Source organism: Meles meles, chromosome 20 (assembly GCF_922984935.1).
Source record: "Meles meles chromosome 20, mMelMel3.1 paternal haplotype, whole genome shotgun sequence".
NCBI classification, from domain to species: Eukaryota; Metazoa; Chordata; class Mammalia; order Carnivora; family Mustelidae; genus Meles; species Meles meles.
In genome coordinates, this window is record NC_060085.1 from 39088445 (window position 1) to 39108878 (window position 20434).

A 20434-nucleotide genomic window follows, 5' to 3' on the forward strand; every position below is an offset into this window, starting at 1 on the left:
ACCCAACAGACTGAGCCACCCAGGCGCCCCTCTTAAATACTTTTTTTTTTAAAGGTTGTTCACCTTGCTCTTAGGGAATCTGCTATGGCCAGTGTAACAGGAAGACAGGGGTGTGTAAACAGCCATCACTGAATGGAGAAGGGGGTTATGTCCACAGCACGGGGAATAGAGATAAACCCCTGAGAGAGTTCAAAAGGGAGGCAAGATCATTTCCAGTTCAGGCTGTCAGAGATTTCCCAGAGGAAATGATATTTAAACCACACCTTGAAAGGGAGAGACAATTTGGATATGCCTCCGACAGATCTGCTTACAGTTTGTCAATAAGAGTTCACCAAAATTTCCTGGGCCAGGCTCCTTGTCAAGCTCTGGAGACAACCGTGGTAGAGAAAATTAATGGCCTCGGTCTCTACCTTCCAGAATTCAGAGTTCTAATAGGAAGGAGAACTAAAATACATTTAAAAGGCAAAGCAATAATGAACCCTCAATTCAGGAGGACCGCCTGCCTGTGCAGGCTATGAGAGGGAGTACAGATTGTAACTCATGGGCCAATTCTTGGAGTGACTGGGTCTGAAGGTGTTCGTGAATGCTTGTTATGTTTTGTTTTATAACTTACTAAGTATGCTGTGTACCGTACTTAACGGTTCCTAAGGTACACTGTTGTTGTTTTTATTTTAACATCTCCAATGCTGGGATGCCTCATAAAAGAGATGAGAGAAGAAAGCATTATGGATTTGTGGACGTGGCTGCATTTTCACTTTACTCTTGGTATATAAAATAAAGGTCTAAGAGATGCAATGAAATACAATATATTCTTTTTGATGTATTAGGCATTATATGTTTAAAAGATAATAAAAGTGTTTTTAAAAACAACATTATATCTTGTATTGGCTGGACAGGCTGAGTATCATCATTTTGTCTGCTTTTAAAATAAAGACATGAGGCTGCCTGGAGGGACTTAGTCGGTTAAGTGTCTGACTCTTGTTTTCGAACTCAGGTCATGACTTTGGGGTCATGGAATCGAGCCCCACGTCGGGCTCTGAGCGGAGTCAGCCTGTCCTTCTCCTTCTGATCCACCCCCCACTGTTTCTCAAATAAATAAATACATAAATACATAAATAAATAAAATCTTTAAAAATAAAGTAAAATAAAAAAGACGTGGGAGGGGCACCTGGTTGGCTCAGTCAGTAGACTGTGTGACTCTTGATCTCAGGGTTGTGAATCTGAGCCCCATATTGGGCATAGAGTTTACTTGGAAAAAATAATAATGCAAATAAAGACCTTTAAGTTCATACTCTGAGGTACAGGTGGTTAATTCACAGATAAAACAGGCCTCCATCGAATAATTTCATGCTATAAAGTCAGATCCTATTAAAACTATTACTGAGACTCTAAGTCTGTTTTTACCCAAATATACTATCAGTTCCCTGTTCTGGGTCCCCCTCCCCGACCCTTTCTTTCGAGGGGGAGGAAGGGAATGTGATAGGACTGGAAATCACTTAACTACAAAAGCAATCATTAATATCTACTAAATGATTACCAATATCCACAACACTGGAAGTTATTTAGTCCCTAAGTAATGCAGCTATCCTAATCATCTTGAACACGTGATTGAATTTTTAAAAAGAATTTGGTTCCAGATAGTCGGAGGTGTCATCTTTTCATAAACGTTAGCTTGGCGGCCTAATAGCAGGAAACGGTTTTGCCAAAGCCAAGGCAAGTGCTTGGATATGGGCTCTCTGATGTCTCAGACTATCCTTCCATCCTCCCTGCCCACCCCAACCCAGATTTCCAAAGGAAAGCTACAGATGGGTTCTGCTGTGTGTTTGCGTGTGTGTGTGTGCGTGCGCGCTTGTGCGCGTCTGTGCGTGTGTAAGCAGGGTGAAATCAACAAGTACCAGGGAGGCCACTGTTTGGATGGAGGCGGACAGCCCGGCCAGGGCAATGCACACATCTCTATTTTCTTTTAAAGAGCAATTATGATTTAATATGGTAAAGTTATATCATTAAACCTACTCAACTGGAATAAATTCTCCTTCTGATATGCATTTAGAAAGGCAGTTCATATTCTACCCCTAAAATATATCTATTACATTTTTGTGTCTACCCGCCACTTCTCTTTTTACCATGATACTTGAGATAAGTTTCAGACAGTCTGGCAGAAGACGAAAAAAAGATACAACAACCCCGAAACTCGATACTGATCTTACTCATCGAGACCTTTGTGATCTGTGACTGAAAATTAATCCTTAACTAGAAGTACATTCTTCCACTTCCCAAAGCACACATTTCTGACATCTTTTTACATTCTCTACAAAGACCATTACTAGTTACTCTTACAGTTTCCCCTCTTTGTTAAAAAAGCTCTGTACTTTAAAGAGTTTACACGCCGACGAAGAACTGTCACATGTACATTTTCTAGTTATGACTCTACCACGAGCACATCAGAAGTATCTTCTGTAATGTAGTTTTCTTCTGGCTCAGTGTCGAGAACCTGGCATGGTGTTATTGACTCTGATATGGTCTTTTTTATCTCTTTCTGTGTACGCCGGGATATTTGCCCTCTGAAGCTAGGTGCACCGCTTCCGTCTTTTCAACGTCAGCTTTTGGGAGTTACCCTGGATTCTTAACTATTTGGGAGCTGGAGAGAGAAAATGAAGGCATGACGGAGGTCGAGAGTGGGCTCCATGGTTTAAAATGACAATGTTCCAGCTCTGTACCCTGCTCGCTAAGGGCACAGACGTTGGCACAAAGCACATGTGGGTTCACATCTCTGCTCAGCCACTTGTCACTGCGTACGGGCAACTTACGTAACCTACTCTAGTCTCGGTCTCAAGTGCCACGTGAATATGACGACTTAGGGTGCCGGCCTGTTGGGAGATTAAGTAATATACCCCAGCCCTTGCAAAGTACAAGCCATAAGTGGCTGCTGTTACTGCCGTATTTGACTGACTTTCTTTTGTCAAGACCCGGACTCTAAGCCACAGAAATTGAAGGGGCAGCTACTATTACACACGTGCACGGGGACTCCTAACATCTCAGGAAGGCCGCCAGGTTCAAGGTGGGACCAAGGTTGGGTGGAGGGACGATCTGTGAGTGTGGGAAACAGGACAAGGAGGGTCGCATTTCTGCTCATCTCCGCCCACCAACCCCAAGCCCCAAAGGCCACAAAGTTTGTCCCCGCTCACATGTGTATTAAGGGGGGGGCTATAAAAATTCCCGCTTGGGAAGAACACAGGAAGGAAAACCACAAGGGCAGGGATACAACCATCTCTGCACAGTCCAGAAAGACAAAACGTCCTATCCAGCAGTGGACAAAATGGATTTCCTTCACTTAATTTCCAATAGGGTGTATGTGTCTATAAAGTCTTTTGTTTCACACAGAGCTCATAAAATAGGGTTAATTATTTGGGTCACGCCTTGCACAGCAAGCCGCTCAGGAGAATGACGACACTCGGAGCCAGCAGGCACCCTAGATGGCCTGGCAGTCCAAGGACCCACCTTTTCCCACTGGCTTCTTTTATAGACAAGAAGCTTAATGCCCACTGACCTGGGAGATAACCAAGAAGAGAACTATTGGCAAAAGCAGTCCTAGAGTGGGTTCCCGAAACTCCCAGGATACTCCTTCTAGTGGATCACGCTGTCTTTCTGCAGGCTGGCATTTTGCTTCCCGGTAAGTCATGCCATCGTCCATGCTTTTGTCTACTGCGCTGCCCTTGTGCTGTGAACTCACCCACATGCTGCATCGAAGGCACACACTTCCACCAACCCCATGGAAATAAATGAATTCTATACTCCTGTTTCTGTCTCCCTGTGCCCTTCAAACAGGAGACCTCAACACTAACGAGCGGCCTTTGACAAGCACTCACCATATGCCAAGCTCTACCTAATGCTAATTATTTTCATTTGTCATCATGAAATGCAAGGGACTAGCATTAACTGCAGCTTACTAATGGGGAAACTGAGGCACAGAGTGGCTAAATAGCCTCTTTCCGATCCCATGCTTAGGAAACAGAAGGGGCAGGCAGGTTCTGATAATGCGGCTGCAGAGCCTAGGCCCCCGGAAATATTGCTTCATTATTATCTCTTGTTCCGCCCACAATCCTTGCACCACCGCGATCCCAGAGTTCACCTAGTTCTTTCTCCTGCTCCCCTTCCCCCTCCGGGAAGCTGAAGAACAGGCATCAGCTACAGGGTCTATGGTATCCAGAGCACATATATCCTTTCACTAGGCCCTCCCTGTGAGTATGAGCAGGACCTGTGGATATGATGGAATGTCACGCCATGGCAAAAACGATTTTGCAGATGTAATTAATGTTCCTCGTCAGTTAACTAGGAGTTAATCAAAAGCGATATCCTGTGGTGGGCCTGGCCCAACCAGGTAAGCCTTTTAAAAGGAGGACTGGGGCTCTCACTGTGGACAGTCATTCTTCTGTTGGCCTTGAAGAAGCAGGCTGCCATCTGTGGGGGAAACCAGAAGGTGGGGAACACTAGGTGGTCCGTAAAAGCTCAAGACCTCAGTCCTTCAACTGCAACGCACTTTAGTCTGTGAATTCTGGAGAACTCGTGAGCTCACAAGAGAACTCCAAGCCTCCCAGGAGATCAGAACCTGCTGATACCTTCATTACTGACTTGCGAGGCTCTGAGCCCTGAGCAGAGGACCCAGGGAAGGCAAGTTCTTAAGATGCCAGATCCTCAGGATGCCACAGAAAGTGTGAGAAGAGAAATGTGTGTTTTAAGGTAGAAAGTTCATGGTATTTTGTGACACAGCAATAGAAAACGCACACACCACACACAAAATGTCTCATGGTATACAGCTGTATTCCACAAGAGGCAGGCTGAGAAGTGCCCAGCGTGCTTTGTTGAGGAGACCCCGGTGTGTGATGGGGACCAGCCAGAGCTCTGAGAGACCAACCCACTCCCAAACCCCGGCTCTGGAACTGCCCAGTTCCACAGCCTTCCAGAAGTGACTTAGTTCTCTGAGACTCTGTTTCCCCATCTGAAAAACAGGTCGGATACCAGTCCCTACCTCAGAGAGCTGTCTTAGACATTAAATAATACACAGCATGTACTGAACCAAGTGCTTGGAATATTACTGATGGTCGCAGATGTTAGCTTTTGTTATTATTTAAATACATATTCCTGCTCGCTGGGCCTCAGTTGAACTATCTTGACAAGAAGGGTGGGGAAGAAAGGCGCTGAGCTTTCTTCCTGTTCTGATGCACTTCCAGAGCCTCCGGCTAACATTCTTTCCGCCCCTTTCCCTTCCCCACCCAGGCACGCTGCTGGCTTCCCAAGTAACCACCCACCAGGCTCCGCGGAGGCCCACCTGAACCCAGAAAGCTGAACTTTGTGACCGAGTGTTTACAGTTGTTGTCACGGTCACGATAAGCACATCCTGCTTTCTGTTTAACAACCTGTTAAAGTCACAGAGGCGTACGTGGCAATCCAATCGGGCTGCGTTAAGCCGAAGGTGCCTCCCGCACACCTGTGTATCCCAGCCCGCCCAGCTCCCTTAGGTCACTCCAGACCACAGCTCAGAGGAGGGAACGCAGGGGTGTGGGGGAACAGGTGCGCAGAGAGGGAACTAAGAGTTAGTGGAGGGCTGGCACCACAAAAGTTTTCTTCCAGCTCCCGTCAATCCAAAACTTTACCTTGAACTGCATATTCTCCAGGGAGTTTTCCAAGTCCGCAAATATTTCCTCCTAATGATTCGAACTCCATCTCAACCAAGCATGTAAGCGCATTTCAACTTTCCATGTGAGTTTGGAGGTGGTGAACTTTGATCACAGACCGCCCACCATCATCCCCAACCCATCTAGGTATTAGTGTCTTCGTGGAAAACAAAACAAAACTACATCAACATCTTCTAATCCTCTTGGTTAAACGTGGAACGATAAGGAAAGATCCACATCCCTGAACCACCAGGCATTGTCTGGGGGGCGTGGGTGTGTTGGGTTAAAGTAAAGAGGAGGATTCCAGCCTCAGAAAAGTAAACCACTCAAAGCTCAACTCCAGCCAAAGGTAATTATTCTTTTTTTTTTAAAGATTTTATTTATTTATTTGAAAGACAGAAATTACAAGTAGGCAGAGAGGCAGGCAGAGAGAGAGGAGGAAGCAGGCTCCCTGCTGAGCAGAGAGCCCGATGCGGGGCTCGATCCCAGGACCCTGGGATCATGACCTGAGCTGAAGGCAGAGGCTTTAACCCACTGAGCCACCCAGGTGCCCCCAAAGGTAATTATTCTAAGAGACAATCATACGCGATGAGAGCACACATCCCCATCACAAGTCAGAGAGTTTAACGAAATAAATGACCACAATTTTAACGCAGCGCACGCTTTCCTTTCTAAATGTGTGTTTCCAGAAGCACTGCCATAAACATTAATAAATAACATTTATTGAGCTCCTACTATATGCATATCGAAAACGGCACACTAAATGCGATAGTAACTATGTACCGATGAGACAAGGCTCTCAAGAAACGGCAGATCTGTCAGGGTCCAGATACTGTGCTCTGCTCCTTTTCCCATATAATTCTCTCTTGGAATTGCCTGAGCCTGATTCAGACTAATGGGCCTGGGAATCGAGGCATTCTTTGAGGAAAGCTCTAAGGCTGGGATATGTTTAAGTCCGCTGTACGAACTAGGAAACCCATGCTGAGGGAAAATACCTCAGGTCTATGCTAAAAATCATGCAAACGGGAGCTCAGGAAAGGCATGTTTCCCGTGAGCACTCATTTGCTCCTGGTTCTTTTGTTCCGTTCTCTATTCGCTGGTGGACAGTCAGGAAGAGAGACAAAACACGCAGCTCCACAGTCAGACCACTTGGGCTCAATGCCTAGTTGACCACCCACGAGCTGTGTGACCTTGGGCAAGGCAGCTCCCCTCCCTGTGCCTCAGTGCAGCAGCTATCAATGGAGACGGTAAGGGGCCGTCCCTTCTGGGGTTGTTCTGAAGATCCGCCGAGATGCCTCCTGAAAGTGCGCTGGCTGGCCGGTCGCTCCCGGGGAACCCCGGCGACCACAATTCCATTATGAGGAGCAGGCAGACGTACTGTAACAGATGCCAAGGAATGGGGGGTTTTCGGGATTTTTGTTTGTTTGCAACAAAATTTCAAAACAGAGATTTTTAATTTGTTAACTTGCGCATAAATATCATTATACAATTCTTCAAACAAAATGCCTCCTAATATTACTAGAAAAGTTACTGCATGACCCCACGCCTAACCACAGGACGTTCAGGTGGCTGTTAATCCCTCTTTACAGGTAAGGAACCTGAGATTCAGAGAGCTCACGGTGCTGGTATACCGGCCAGAAACAGAGTTGGGAATGAAACTCAGGTTTGCGTCCGTCCAAAGTCTGTGTCCTTATCGTGACACGTACTCTCAAAGACCACCCACGGTATAAAAAGGACAGACCCTGGAAATGCACATAAAGTATGTGATGCTTGGGTTCATGCTGAACCACAATCTGACAACGACGCTTCCAGTTTAAAGCGAAGAGACACATTATGCAAGTCACATAGCTAATTTTAAATTTTCTAGTAGCCACACTTAAAAAAAAAAAAAGTTTAGTGAAATGGGCGCAATTTATGTTAAATACATTAGACTTAACCCGTATTTCTAAAATACACTCACTTCCACATGAAATCTATTCAGAACGTTCTATGAGATATTCCACAGTGTTAAGATACGAAGCGTACTAAGCCTTTAAACTCTGCTGTGTATTTTCCACTTACAGAGCATCTCAGTTCACATCAGCCATTTTCCAAGGGTTGCACAGGCACATGGGACGGGGGCGAGACCATGCCGGCCAGCACCGTGCTAGCAGCAACTGACCATGACAGCTCATGTTAAACACCCCCGAACAAAATCTTTTGTGCCACCTGATGTCTAACTTCTGCGTTTTTTACCTGGCAGACCTGTGATCTGGGGAGGACCCTGGCCATCTGCCTTCCTTTCTCAGCAACCATATAACACCCACATTCTTGGCCACAAAGACTCAATGATATCCTCTCTTCTAATGCAGAAGGAACATTCAGGGGGTGCCTGGGTGGCTCAGTGGGTTAAAGCCTCTGCCTTCAGCTCAGGTCATGATCTCAGGGTCCTGGGATCGAGCCCTGCATTGGGCTCTTTGCTCAGCAGGGAGCCTGTTTCCTCCTCTCTCTCTGCCTGTCTCTCCACCTACTTGTGATCTCTGTTTGTCAAATAAATAAATAAAATCTTTAAAAAAAAAAAAGAAAGAAAGAAAAAAGAAGGAACATTCAGGCTTGCTCCAGGAGGTATGGCCTGCACAATGCCATCCATGTGTCCATTCTTGAAGTCAGGGAAAACGCCACATGAGAAACAGAAGCCAAGAAGATAGGCTAGCCCTGTGGCACAGGTAACCACAAACTAAATGGATGATTCCTCCGCCCCTCCCCCCCATGCTTCTGGACAGTCAACAAAAATAAGCCCTTATTTACTAAATAAAAATAGCTTGGCTTTGAGTGTCTTTGGTGAGGCTTGGCTCGGTTGGGGTGCTCACTGATTCTCTGGCAGACAGCAGTCTATCCTGCAGGATGGACACAGGCCAGAGATGAGCATTTAATTCTAAGAGGAATCGGGAGGATTGCGGAACGACTGAGTGAGCACTGAGAGCAAAACAGCCAAAGGGAAAAGGGAACCAGCTCCAGGAAAAGAGACATCTTCAAGAGAGGGCTGAATGCATAACCTAGGGATCCTGCTTTTCAAGACCGGAAGCGAGGAACAGGTCTCCTTCCTTCCCTTTCTCCATCCCTCTCTTCCTTCATTCACTCAACAACTACTCAGCACCCAGCACTGGGCAGGCGCAGAAAGGTAAAGACACTGTCGCCAACCTCAAAAGCCCGAGGGCAGAACACCCACCTCCATCACCACCCAGTGGGGTCTATGCTTTCGTGTAGAGGCACACTGAGGGAATGAAAAAGGAAAGTCTTCTTAGGAACAGGAGCCTGGACAAAAAGAACAAGAAAAGAGGAAGGAAAAAAGGGGTGGGTATTTGGGGAACGAGACCAGCGTGTGCAAAGGCATGGCGTCTTCAGGGAGTGGCTGGGAATTTGGTCTTGTCATGGTGGAGTGGAAAATGCAGGATAAGCTCTTATGTAATGAGCAGAGGCCAAAGCATAACTGGTAATTTAACACCATTCAAAGAAATTTGATTTTAGTGCTTACAGGTTAGTTGAACATCCCGAATTTATGAAATGGGCCAGGGAGAAGGCAGAATCTGTATGAATGTGACATGCTTCTCTACACAGCAAGGAAGGTGGGCCTTCTGGGCTGCTCCGGTCAGCACATCTGGGCAATGAGTGGCCTTGTTGACCATGTTGGGCCAGGGAGAGGTACTGGCGAATCCAGTCTGAAAATCAGGGGAAGCAGTGGACATCTTGCTTATCAGATGACAAGGGAAACCCCAGCATTAAGATCTAGACAGGAAACAAACAAACAAACAAAACGACTACCCGGTTCAGGGTGGGACAGGGAAAGCACAAACAAGCAGGTGCACTTATCTCTCCAGGGTGCTGAGGGACAAAGGAGAGGACGCCATCTTTGATTCATTAGACCCAGTGGCTTCATGTCTGGATCTGACCTTTGCTATAGACCACCCAGAACAATGTTAGAAAGTGGGCTAAGTAGGCACAGATTTTCAAACAAGTTTTGGAGTGTTGGATCACAGAGCTGAGAAGGTTGGAGAGAAGATGGGGATAGGAAATAGCCTAACACAGAAAGGACCTGGAGATTCTGAATGCCCTAAATTTTGAGTGCCTTTTAAAACAGAGTCCTCTGGGTCCAGGTCCAAAATCCTCCCCAAATATTAAAAAGATAAGGTGGCATTGTAGAAGTTCATCCCTGAAATGGGTGACTTGAAATACAAATAGAAATATTACCCATTCCACTCACCTATAACCCAAGAAGGTAGAAGTGAGTTTGAATCATTGAATCTGAATACAGCAGTTAAGGGACAGAGCTGAGAAGACTTATGGAACTTTCTGGACAGATGCCTTTAAACGATTCATTAAACAGGAGAAGAAATGGCTGCCAGCAGTGTTCAGTGTATTGCCTAGTGTCACAGAGAGAACCAGTAGTGTTATTAAGATAACAGTGTAAATCTTCGATATCAAGTCGCTCTTTCACTCCTGCCTTCCCCCAAGAGTTCACTGCCACCTGCAATCTCATTTTGCAGAGGCGGGTGACACAGGCATAAAAGCTCCTGTCCTCACGAAGCTTCCATTCAAAAATGGGCAAGACAAAAAAATGATAAAGTGGGAAAGAGAGAATCGGGTAACACGTACACAAACAACAGTGGTGAGTGTGGGGCCTGAGCTTGCTGGAAACAAAGGAAAGAGAGTGATAGAGTAGAGAGTGAGCGGGGAGTTCAGGTGAGTCCGGAGGTCCTTGGAACTACTCCCTCTGAGGCACTCACGGTAAGGTGTGGCTGCACACGGCAGACACCACACACCGAGGCGGGTGAGCAGGGCCCCGGGGGGCTCCATCAGCTAGGTAATCAACACACGTGCTCCTTTCACTGTCCCCCACCACACAGACTCTGAGCCAAGCTATTCATACGCAGTGCGGGCAATGGAGAAATATATAGATAATATATGAACAGTGCAAGGCAAAGAGAAAACCCAAAAACAAAACAAAACAAAATCCCCATAAATATGGAGAACAGATGGCTGGTTGCCAGAGGTCAGGGTTTAGGGGTAAGTGAAATGGGTAAAGGGCGTTAAAAGGTACAAACTTTCAGTTATAAAATATGTAAGTCCCGTGGATGTAACTGTACAGCACAGTGACTATTGTTAATACTGTATTGTGTGGCGGGAAGTTGCTAGGAGTTCTCATCGCAAGAAAAAAACTGTGTAGCTATGCATGGCGTTACATGCTAACTAGACCTACCTACCCTGGTGATCATTTTGCAACACATACAAATACTGTATCGTGTTTTCCACCTGAAACTGATATTATGTTAGGTATCATTTATATCTCAAATAAAATTAAAAATGAATAATAGCATACAAGAAGGGTCCTCTAAACACAGGACTGAAAGTTAAAAGTCTATCTGACCTCTGGATTTCTCTTTCAGCCCACAGACCACGCTCCAAAGATGTAAATGTTCATCACAAATCCTTATATGTCGAGTCTTGAAAGGTAAGCTTAAATGTGGAGACAAACAGTTGAAGACTACTTAAAATTTTTCTTTAGAAGCCTATTGGATGAGTGAGCCTGGGTGGTATAGTTGGTTAAGCGTCCGACTTTTGGTTTCAGCTCAGGTAGTGATCTCATGAGGTCGAGCCCACAGTCAGGCTCTGCGCTCAGCAGGGAGTCTTGCTTGAGATTTTCTCTCCCTCTCCTTCTGCCCCTCCCACCTGTGTGCACGGCTCTCTTTCTCTCTAAAATAAATATTAAAAAAAAAAAAAAGGTCTACCGGATGCATCACAATTGTCTGCAGAAACTCAAGAGACATATGAAGGATGTCTTTTGTGATCTACATTTTCAGAAAACTAAAAGGTTGGAGAGAATCCAGAGAAAGGCAAGGATGATGAAGAGGAAGGAGAATGGAATCTCTGAAACAGAGGTTACAAGGGTTGGGATGGTTTAGCCTGAAAAGGAAAAGGCTGCAGGGTGACTTAGTAACTGTCTTCAAGTATATGACAGGATTTTTACCAAGGAGATGTCAACAAGTGATCTTTATAAGCACCCAGGACTACAGAGGACTACAGTCTCAAAGGGCAGCAGGTGGAGAGTGGGCAAGTGAATTCTGGGAACCACAGAAGTGAGTTCTTGACCGGACTGGATCACGCTGACAGACACTGTGGAATTCCTTGCCTTGGAGAGCTTTTTACACAAACAGCCCATTCTCCTTGATTATAAATAGCCCTTTTTAGGCACAGTGAGGTGACGCTGAGATGAAGTGAACTTCAGTCATCCTTTCTATGATATTTCAACTTTTGGTTCATAAATTGGAAATAAGGCTTTACCAAGATTCCATCTCCTACCCTGCAGGGTGGGGAGTAAGAAAACAAAAAACAAACAAACAAAAACAAACCAGGATCTAGCAAGGTCTCATCCAAGGAGGGTTTACTAATGACATTGTTTTATAATGTCATACAAAGGATGCCACTTTCCACTTGATTTTTTTAAAATGATGGTAAACATAAGCAAGAGAAAAGAAGCCCCAATTAACATAGTTATGCTTAGAAGAAAAATTAGGCCAGACACAAGAGGCCCCCTCAGGTCCCAGTTCGGCTAAATGACAGAATGAATGTAGAGCTGCTGTGTGCATGTCCTAAGCTTAAGCTGAACTCGGGGATTCTCTTCACTTCCTTCAAGAAGAGGCATTTACAGCAGAAGGCTCAAGAACCAATAAAAAAGGTAATTTCACAATATCGCTGCTGTGTCCCCAATCATCCAAAGGGCCGAAGGCAGCTCCGTTCCCACTACATTGCACTGCGCTTGCCACCCGGCTGGTTTTCAATTGACACTGCCATGCCCCCCCCCCCCCCCCCCCCCGGCAAGCTGGGCCTATTGAGGTTTTGTAAAAAATTGCCACTCCACACCAGGCTGCTGGTCTCTGCTTGCGCTGTGATCAAAAGTAGGGGATGATTTACACTCCTTGAGAAAAGTGGGTTCAGCCCTGGTTCTAGGCACAGGTGAGGATTCAAAAAGCCAAGTATGATTTAAGGAGGAGGTCAGAAGCTGGGGACTTATTCAGCGACTGAGTCTTCTATATCTGTAATTCTTGTAAGTAACACCGACAAGCAAGTTCTGATGGAAAATCAAGTGCTAAACCCCTGTTGGCATTAAGTGAAAATGGGTATTTCCCCCTCGATTCTACAAAATTCTAGAACCCTATTGCTCCAAATGGTAGCCGCTAGCCACATGTGGCTATTTCAATCTCAACTCATTAAGATTCAGTAAATTAAAAAATCTACTCCTCCATTGTGTTAACCACATTTCAAAGGCTCGGGTGGCACGCTGATTAGTGGCTACTGCACAGGACCGCACAGATAAATGAACATTTTCATCTCCATAGAACATTCTGCTGGGTATCTCTGTTCTATGATACTAAAGGCTGAACAACACTTGGTAAGTCAGCTGAAAATTTTACAGATGTGGAAACTAAGGCCCACACTGAGGTTACCTGCCCCTGTAGCCAACAGTCAATGCCTTGAGTAACCCCCACACCAATGCAGCTTGAAATGTAGAGGTCTTAGAGAGGTTACGTGTAATGGGTCATGAGGGCCTTGGGAAAGACTAGAGAGGGAGCCAAATAACCTGACGGACTCTGGCAAGAACAGAAGCATAGGGCCCAAAGACCACCCACGGGGAAGACGGAGCAGAAGCAAAGCAAAACAGATCATTTCATGGACTGAAGAGTCAAACATGGCTGACATTTCAGAAAAGTCTAAGAAAATGTACAGTAAGAATGGAAAAGGAAACTGAGGCTTGAGTTTCAAGGCTCCTGTTTCCATTCTCCATTGCTTTGTAACAAACCGTCCTACAGGAGGCTTGTAAGAACAATTTTTTTCTAAAATTCTAAGGATTGGCTAGGCTCAGCTGGGTGGTTCTTCTTTAGCGGGGGGTCAATCCTGCAATTGCATTCAGTGGGAATCCTGTGGCCCTCCAAGATGGGGTATCTCTCTTCTTTTCCCTGTGTGTGTACCTCCCCATTCCAAATGTGGCCTCCCACCACCCAGAAGTCAAGGCTCAACTTCCCTGCATGGCCAGTGTGTGCCAGGAGAACTAAGGAGAAAGCTGCCAAGCCTGGAACAGGCTGATGGAACTTCTGCTACATTCTAGGACCTACGGCAAGTGAATGGGCTGTCCAAAGTCTGCGTGGGCGGGGACACAGGCTCAAGCTCCAGAAAAAAGGGAGTGGCGAAGAACGTGTGGTCATTCTCCATCTCTCACATTCCCGCCCATACCCAGCTAAGGAAGACTACGGAATTTAGCAGGAAACAGGAAACAAGAGAATAGAGTGATCAGAATTGCATCCCAGGGAGGGAAAAAAAAACAGTGGGGACAAGTAGAATACACGAGGTAACAATCTCTAGTTAGGAAGGCCTATCACTGAAAGCACTGGACGGAAACAGAGTCAACGGTTCAGGTAGAAATGGTGCATTAGGGGCGCCTGGGTGGCTCAGTGGGTTAAAGCCTCTGCCTTCAGCTCAGGTCATGATCCCAGGGTCTTGGGATCGAGCCCCACATCAGGCTCTCTGCTCAGCAGGGAGCCTGCTTCCTCCTCTCTCTCTCTCTGCCTGCCTCTCTGACTAGTTGCAATCTCTGTCTATCCAATAAATAAATAAAATCTTTAAAAAAAAAAAAAAGAAAAAAGAAATGGTGCATTATTCGGAAGGGGAAAGCTTGCTAAGTAAAGGTAAGTTTTAGTTCTGGACCAATTTAGAAAAACCCCTGCCTGCAGTTTACGTTCAGATTCAAAAAGAGTAACGACAGCCACAGGCCCATCCAAATAGACGCCAAACATGCAGTCAAATGTACCTTAAGTGCTTTTTAACCTGGTTTCAATCATCACTTACAATTTTTAAAATTCTGCTGAACAGGTAGCTCCCCTGAATTAGAAAGTTAAACAACATTTACCATTAGCAAGCCATTATTTGGAAAGCTGAAACTGTATTCTAAATTACAGGGTATAAGAGATACTTAGCTAACTGAAACCTGGCCAAAATAGTAGGACAAATGTAACTAAATACTAGCTTGGAATTCTAATTAACCACTGCTTCCCACAGTCTTTGTTTTTAACATCTCTTTCAAAATAGGCATTATCAATACGATCCTTTCAAAAGGTCTAGTCTAACTGAAGGAAGAAGCAGAAGCTTTAAGATGTCTAATATTAAGACAGCTGAGATTTGGGGAAGAAATGTCCACTCTACCTTGCCATCTCCTGAGTTCCGAGCGTGTCGGGAGTGCTGGAGGCAAAGCAGAGCACACGACAGAGTCCTCATCTCGCTGAAATAGATGCTCAGAGGCAAAAGCCAAATTACAAGCAAATCCATCTAGGCTAATTTCAGCTAATGAAACATGTTCCATCAAATCAAAATGGGGAGGCTGAGATGATGATGTGTCCATGTAGGAACTATTTTAGACAGAAGAGTCACTCCTAAACCGTCCGACGGAAATTGAAGGGCCACGCATTCTTGGCACCTGCAAGTTTTACCTGATCCATTAGCTTCTAAATTCCCTTCCTCTTGGAGGTCCCTTTTGAGTGTTGTGAAAAGGTCATATTAAAGTTTGGAAGCAATGGGGCGGGGGGCAGTGAGATGAGAGCATACAGCTGTTTTGGAAGCTCAGGAAATAAGTATTTTTCTAAGCCGTCCACTGCCACTTAACAACGGATGGCAAAGGATCTGAAACGCTTCACAGAGAACACAGTGTCCCCCTCCCCTACATTTGCTAATTAATTAGATGAACGAGGTAGGAGACCTTGTCTACTAATACCCTAGCTACAGGATACTTTGGTTTAAGGGTGGATCCCTCTGTTTTTATTTTTCACACTTGACAAAATCTTCCTGGTAGTGTTTATCACTCTAGTTCCCACTGCCATCACCCTCCCAAGCACCGCCAGCACATTAGAAAATCTATCGATGCCACGGAAACAAGTTTAAAAGGGGGGGGTAGCCCACCTAATTGTGTTCTCTATACTCTTACACACAGGCAAACAAACTGAGAAGAAACAGTTTGTGGGTTAGAGAACTCTGAATGTATATAATATTGGCCTTCATAAAAACAATGTCCATGAATAACAGTTAAATTAGTAGACTGCTTCCAGGGTCTTTTTTTTTTCCAGGCACACCCACGGTATGTCTTTAACAGATCCTGGGTACTTCAATGAAAAACTGAGGTGCCAATGATTTGCAGGCTAAATTAATGTTAAATACTTCAAAGAACTGGACAAATAGGTCGGCAGCAAAAATTTTATGAGTTCACTTCCTTCAAGGGAACTTGGAGAGCGGGCTTTTATTGCTGTGAATTCTAGTCACCCCTTGTACCCCTCAGCATCTGTTTGAAATACAGAGTAGACAATTGCTTTTTTGGCTGTGACTCAGGTGGTTGAAACACAGGACAAACAGACTACTGTATATAAGCTTTCCTCCAGCAATGAAAATTTTTATTAACTCTCCTGCATAGCCAACGTGGCGGCCGCTTAGTGCCCAATCTCCACAGCATTATCGAGGAATCTGACTATTTACGAATTCTGGTGGCCGAACAAGGGGTGACCATGTTCAAACGTGTCTACTCTCTGTTTCCTCGCATTTCAAGAGAGGCAGGGGAAAACACCACCACCAGCAAAATCTTGTGTCTGTTCAGTTTATCATTCCGATGTGTAAAATTCCAAGTTAAATACTAAATATGAGCTTTCTACATAAATATGTCAGTCTTGCTGCAGAGGCCAGCCAAAACAAACAAGTCCCACGGTGTGCGGCCGCAGAATTTTCATAGAAGCCATGCACTTGCCCGTTTTTAATCAGTTTTTCAAATTTTCTCCCAAGACAACAGAAATGTTAGAAAGCAACCCACGGACAGGAGCGAGAAAGAGCTCTCTCCTCTTCACCATGGCGACTGGGGGAGGATCAAGGGCCGAATGCTTGCCCGGCCAAACAGGAGTCTGTCTGTAAAACTCTGCACGGAAGAGAGCTAAATCCCAGCCCCTCAGGCCAGCCCCAAAATGAAGAAACATATAGGCTGAGGCTAGAAATATGCAGGGATGTATCCCAAACACAGAGAGCCAGATTTAAACGGTGGAAGGGTAGTGGACTCCGGAGCAGAAAAAAAAACATACTTTGCTGGAAACGGCGCATGTTACTAGACCAGAAGCTGCCTAATACCCATCTCCAAAGACTAACCCACTTTATATAGAAAGTCTATTCACAAACTGGGAAATCGCTGTCATCAAAATCTTTTGGCCAAGACTACTTTGCGAGAGCGGACGTACTTTTTTAGAGACCTGTTCTGTGTTTCCTGCTAACAGATCTGCTGCCCCTTTCTTTGAGTACAGCTTACTTTCTCCCTTCACTTGAAAACTCAGATACGCTTCATTTTAAAACAAACACCATACTGCCTTTGAACTTCAAATTCACGCCCCTCACCCACCCTGGCCCATTACACTTGAAATTATTTGCTTCCAAAATTATAAAGTAAAGGAAAAAGTAAGTGGTTGAGATGATTAGGGTAACAACTGTTTTTCTTCCTTAAACCAATTTACATAGCCTTTTTCCTAGCTGTCCCAAAATGCAGATTCTTCAAGGAATATTTCAGGCATTTAAACGGAAAGTGAACTCCCATGAATTTTGGCAAAAATAATGGAAACAAGGACTGAAACAAAAATATCCAATAAAACACTTTCTCTTTCCTGAAAGAGATGGAAAGGAAATAAAACACACCCTGAAAAGAAAATGATTTTATAAAACGTTACTAGGAATAGCTTTCACCAAATTCAAAGGGAGCGCCACTCTTTTTTTTGTGCGTGAAAAAAATCAAAACCTGTTTCCCAGAATGACTTTTCTAAAATCATCAGCACCTCACAAATTTTTTTTTTGCTTCGAGAACATTAAACTCAATTAAAGCCCTCTTTACTAGTCAAAAAATTAAGAAAGGAGGCCAATTCTGCCAAAAGACCTTTTTAATCATTTCAAATTAAAAAAAAAAAAACAACTAAGTCACAGAAGACTAACCAGACATGTCAAAAGTAGTCATTTTTTTCTCTTAAGTATAAGGACTGTTTTAACTATTCAAAAATCTCTATTGATGGAACTGGTGTACACCCTCCTTGGGAGAAATTTCTTCAGGCACAGACGCTTCCTGACTTTGTGACAGGTTCTTACGCCCACCTTGCCGTTCACGTGCCGTGTGCTCCAGAGAGGTAAACTCTGGCAGACGAAGAGGGACACACTGATTTCAGCCAAACAAAATAGGAGAGAAAAAATAAACAAAAACCAAAAGCAGCTCAGCTAGAGCGTCTACATATGAGACAACCAGCAGGCCACACAGGAAGTCCTGAGCCACTTGCGTGGTCTCTGGTGGGCACCGAGGTGCCCTCAGCCCCGGGCCTGGGGGACCTGCTCACGACAATTTGCATTTTCTACGTACGGAGTGAGAAGCAGCATTGTCTTCAAGGAACTGCGTGGGGCTGGGAGCAGAGATACCCTGTTTGAGCAACCCCTGCCAGTCTCTCACGGAACAGCATGAAAATCCGGGACAACAGACCACTCCGCTTGCTTGACTTACGCGACTAAGTTCCCCGAAAGGAGGACTCTGAGTTAGGACACTCCCTGCCATCCAGAGACCCCTAAAATCCCAGAAGCATTCATTTGAAAAACCTTTAGAAAGAGAGGCCAACACTCAGTTCCTCCTTCACTGGCCTCACTGCCACGTGGTCCCCCGTGTGCAGAGGGCAGTGTTCCGGGTCCCGGAGGGCACAGACACCAGAATCAAAGGCAACCCTTGCCTTCAAGAAACTTCGAGTTTTACAGGAGGGTAAGTAAGACAAGCACGCAAGAGACAGCGTGACAAGTGCTGGGTGGGGGAGGGAGGGGAAGCGGGCATCAAGGCCCCATGAATCGCGTTGCCACCTGGTGACATGTGCGATCGCCCCCTCCCCCACAGACCCGCCCAGTTGCGTTCTTTAAACTTTTCTTGAACCCTGTGCAATTAAACAAATTTGGCAACCCATGCTAATTTTGAAAGGCACTCCCTGGGAATTTAGTAAAAGTTTAAACAACTTGTTTACATGTGTTTGGCCCATCTGTTTAAACAAAAAGTTTATTTTAAGAGGAGCAAATCTTGGGTGCAAGCTCCTTTTGTGCTTGAGACCACGAGTGACCTCTTATCCAGCTCCGCTTCCCTAATCTGCATTCTCAATCTCTTCTGTAAACAAAACTCGAATAACAACGTTTTATGATAAATGTTGTACACTCGAATAACAACATTTTATGATAAATGTTGTACACCTCTAAGATGACAGCTGCAAAATAAACTCGACTTTTATAACCAGGAAGCGTTCTAAACATACAGAAAATGCTTTTTTTTTAAACACAGTTCCCTCTAAGAAACCACACACAAAGAATTTTTTGTGCGTTTGCGTGTGAATGTGTGTATGTGTGCGTCTCTCTCTCTCTCTCTCTCTATTCCCAGTGATCACTCTGAAATGTGTGCATTCCCATCCTGACCCAGTGTTTTCCAGCCCCATGATGCCCTCACTTTTGATTGTGGAGATGATGTTGAAGTGCACAGAGTATTTACTGATCCGGTTATCTTGTTCTGTGACAGGCAGAATCAATCAATCAAGGGGCCGCCTCTGCACTTACATATTCCAGGCACATCTCCACACTTCAGGATACGAGATCACAGTGTTATCCAGCCAAATTTGATCAACAAATGCAGTTCCCCTGTGCCACAGCAATCTCCGATGAAGATGTTATTATGTGGAACTGAGCAAAGTGATAAAGACAGTAGAGCGGGGCTCAGAGAAGCCCGGCTGGACCTTCCTGACAGCTTTTATATACTGAGGCAGCAACGTCCCCTTCTTCCAGGATTATAAAAGTTCCTTCGATTTGAAGAAAATCACGCTGTCCATCCGTGGGTGACCCCCGCCCCCCAACACTGCATTTCCCCATCTCAAACTAAAAATCCTCAAGGAGGAAGCAACGTATATTTCGTGGAACACTGCAGGCAGAATCCTTTAATAAAGAGGATGATATTTAAAGCACAGGGAACATTCGTGTGAATTTGCACAGAGCTCTTGCGATTGTTGGTGTGACTGTTAATTGGTGTGAGCTAAAACAAAAACATGTTTTCATAATGTAATCGGGTGTTATAAATAATTCAATTAATACCACACCTAGGACATTGCGTGTAAGGAGGTGTCATACTTCGAGTGGATTTAAAAAAAAAAAAGTCTGAAAGAATCTCTTATTGTGCCAATAGCTCTCACTTCACTATTGCCCTGCAGTTATTTTACATTATTTAATCCCAAATCCCATCTTTTGGATTCTACCTTCCTCTTGCATTTTAAATCTTTAATGGAAGCCTTTGGCGGTCCATGGGTACAATGATTAGATATCTGCAGAGAGAAATTGAAAAATTAATCATCGTTTCCATTTTATATTTTTGTACTACACCAAAAATTACTTACTTGTAGAGCTAACTTCTACACTCTTGCAATATGTTCCTTAACATTGCAAATGTGGAGAATGATTTCAGATAAAGCATGTCCAAACGGAGCCAGTAAACAGCCTTAAGTTATTCTTTGAGATTTGTATTCTGGGTTTTCGTCCAAATTTCATTTCGATTCATTTTAATTAAAATACATTTATTGGTAGAGGTTAGGTTACATGCGGCCTAAAACTAGGGCAAGAGTACCCAGGCTAATCACGGAACGATGTTAAGATTGTTTATTGCCCTTTTA

At 44.7% G+C, this 20434-nt stretch overlaps 1 protein-coding gene and 1 long non-coding RNA gene across 11 annotated transcripts in view; one reads left to right on the forward strand and one right to left on the reverse strand.

Annotated features, from left to right (window-relative positions):
- The window catches only part of FOXP1 (forkhead box P1), a 586176-nt gene that overhangs the window by 188278 nt on the left and 377464 nt on the right, over positions 1-20434 (reverse strand). The gene's annotated exons all lie outside the window — the stretch shown is intronic.
- Positions 3504-19665, forward strand: LOC123932354. Its single transcript, XR_006816431.1, has 3 exons — positions 3504-3670; positions 11096-11160; positions 19297-19665. It is a non-coding gene; the product is annotated as an uncharacterized LOC123932354 (long non-coding RNA).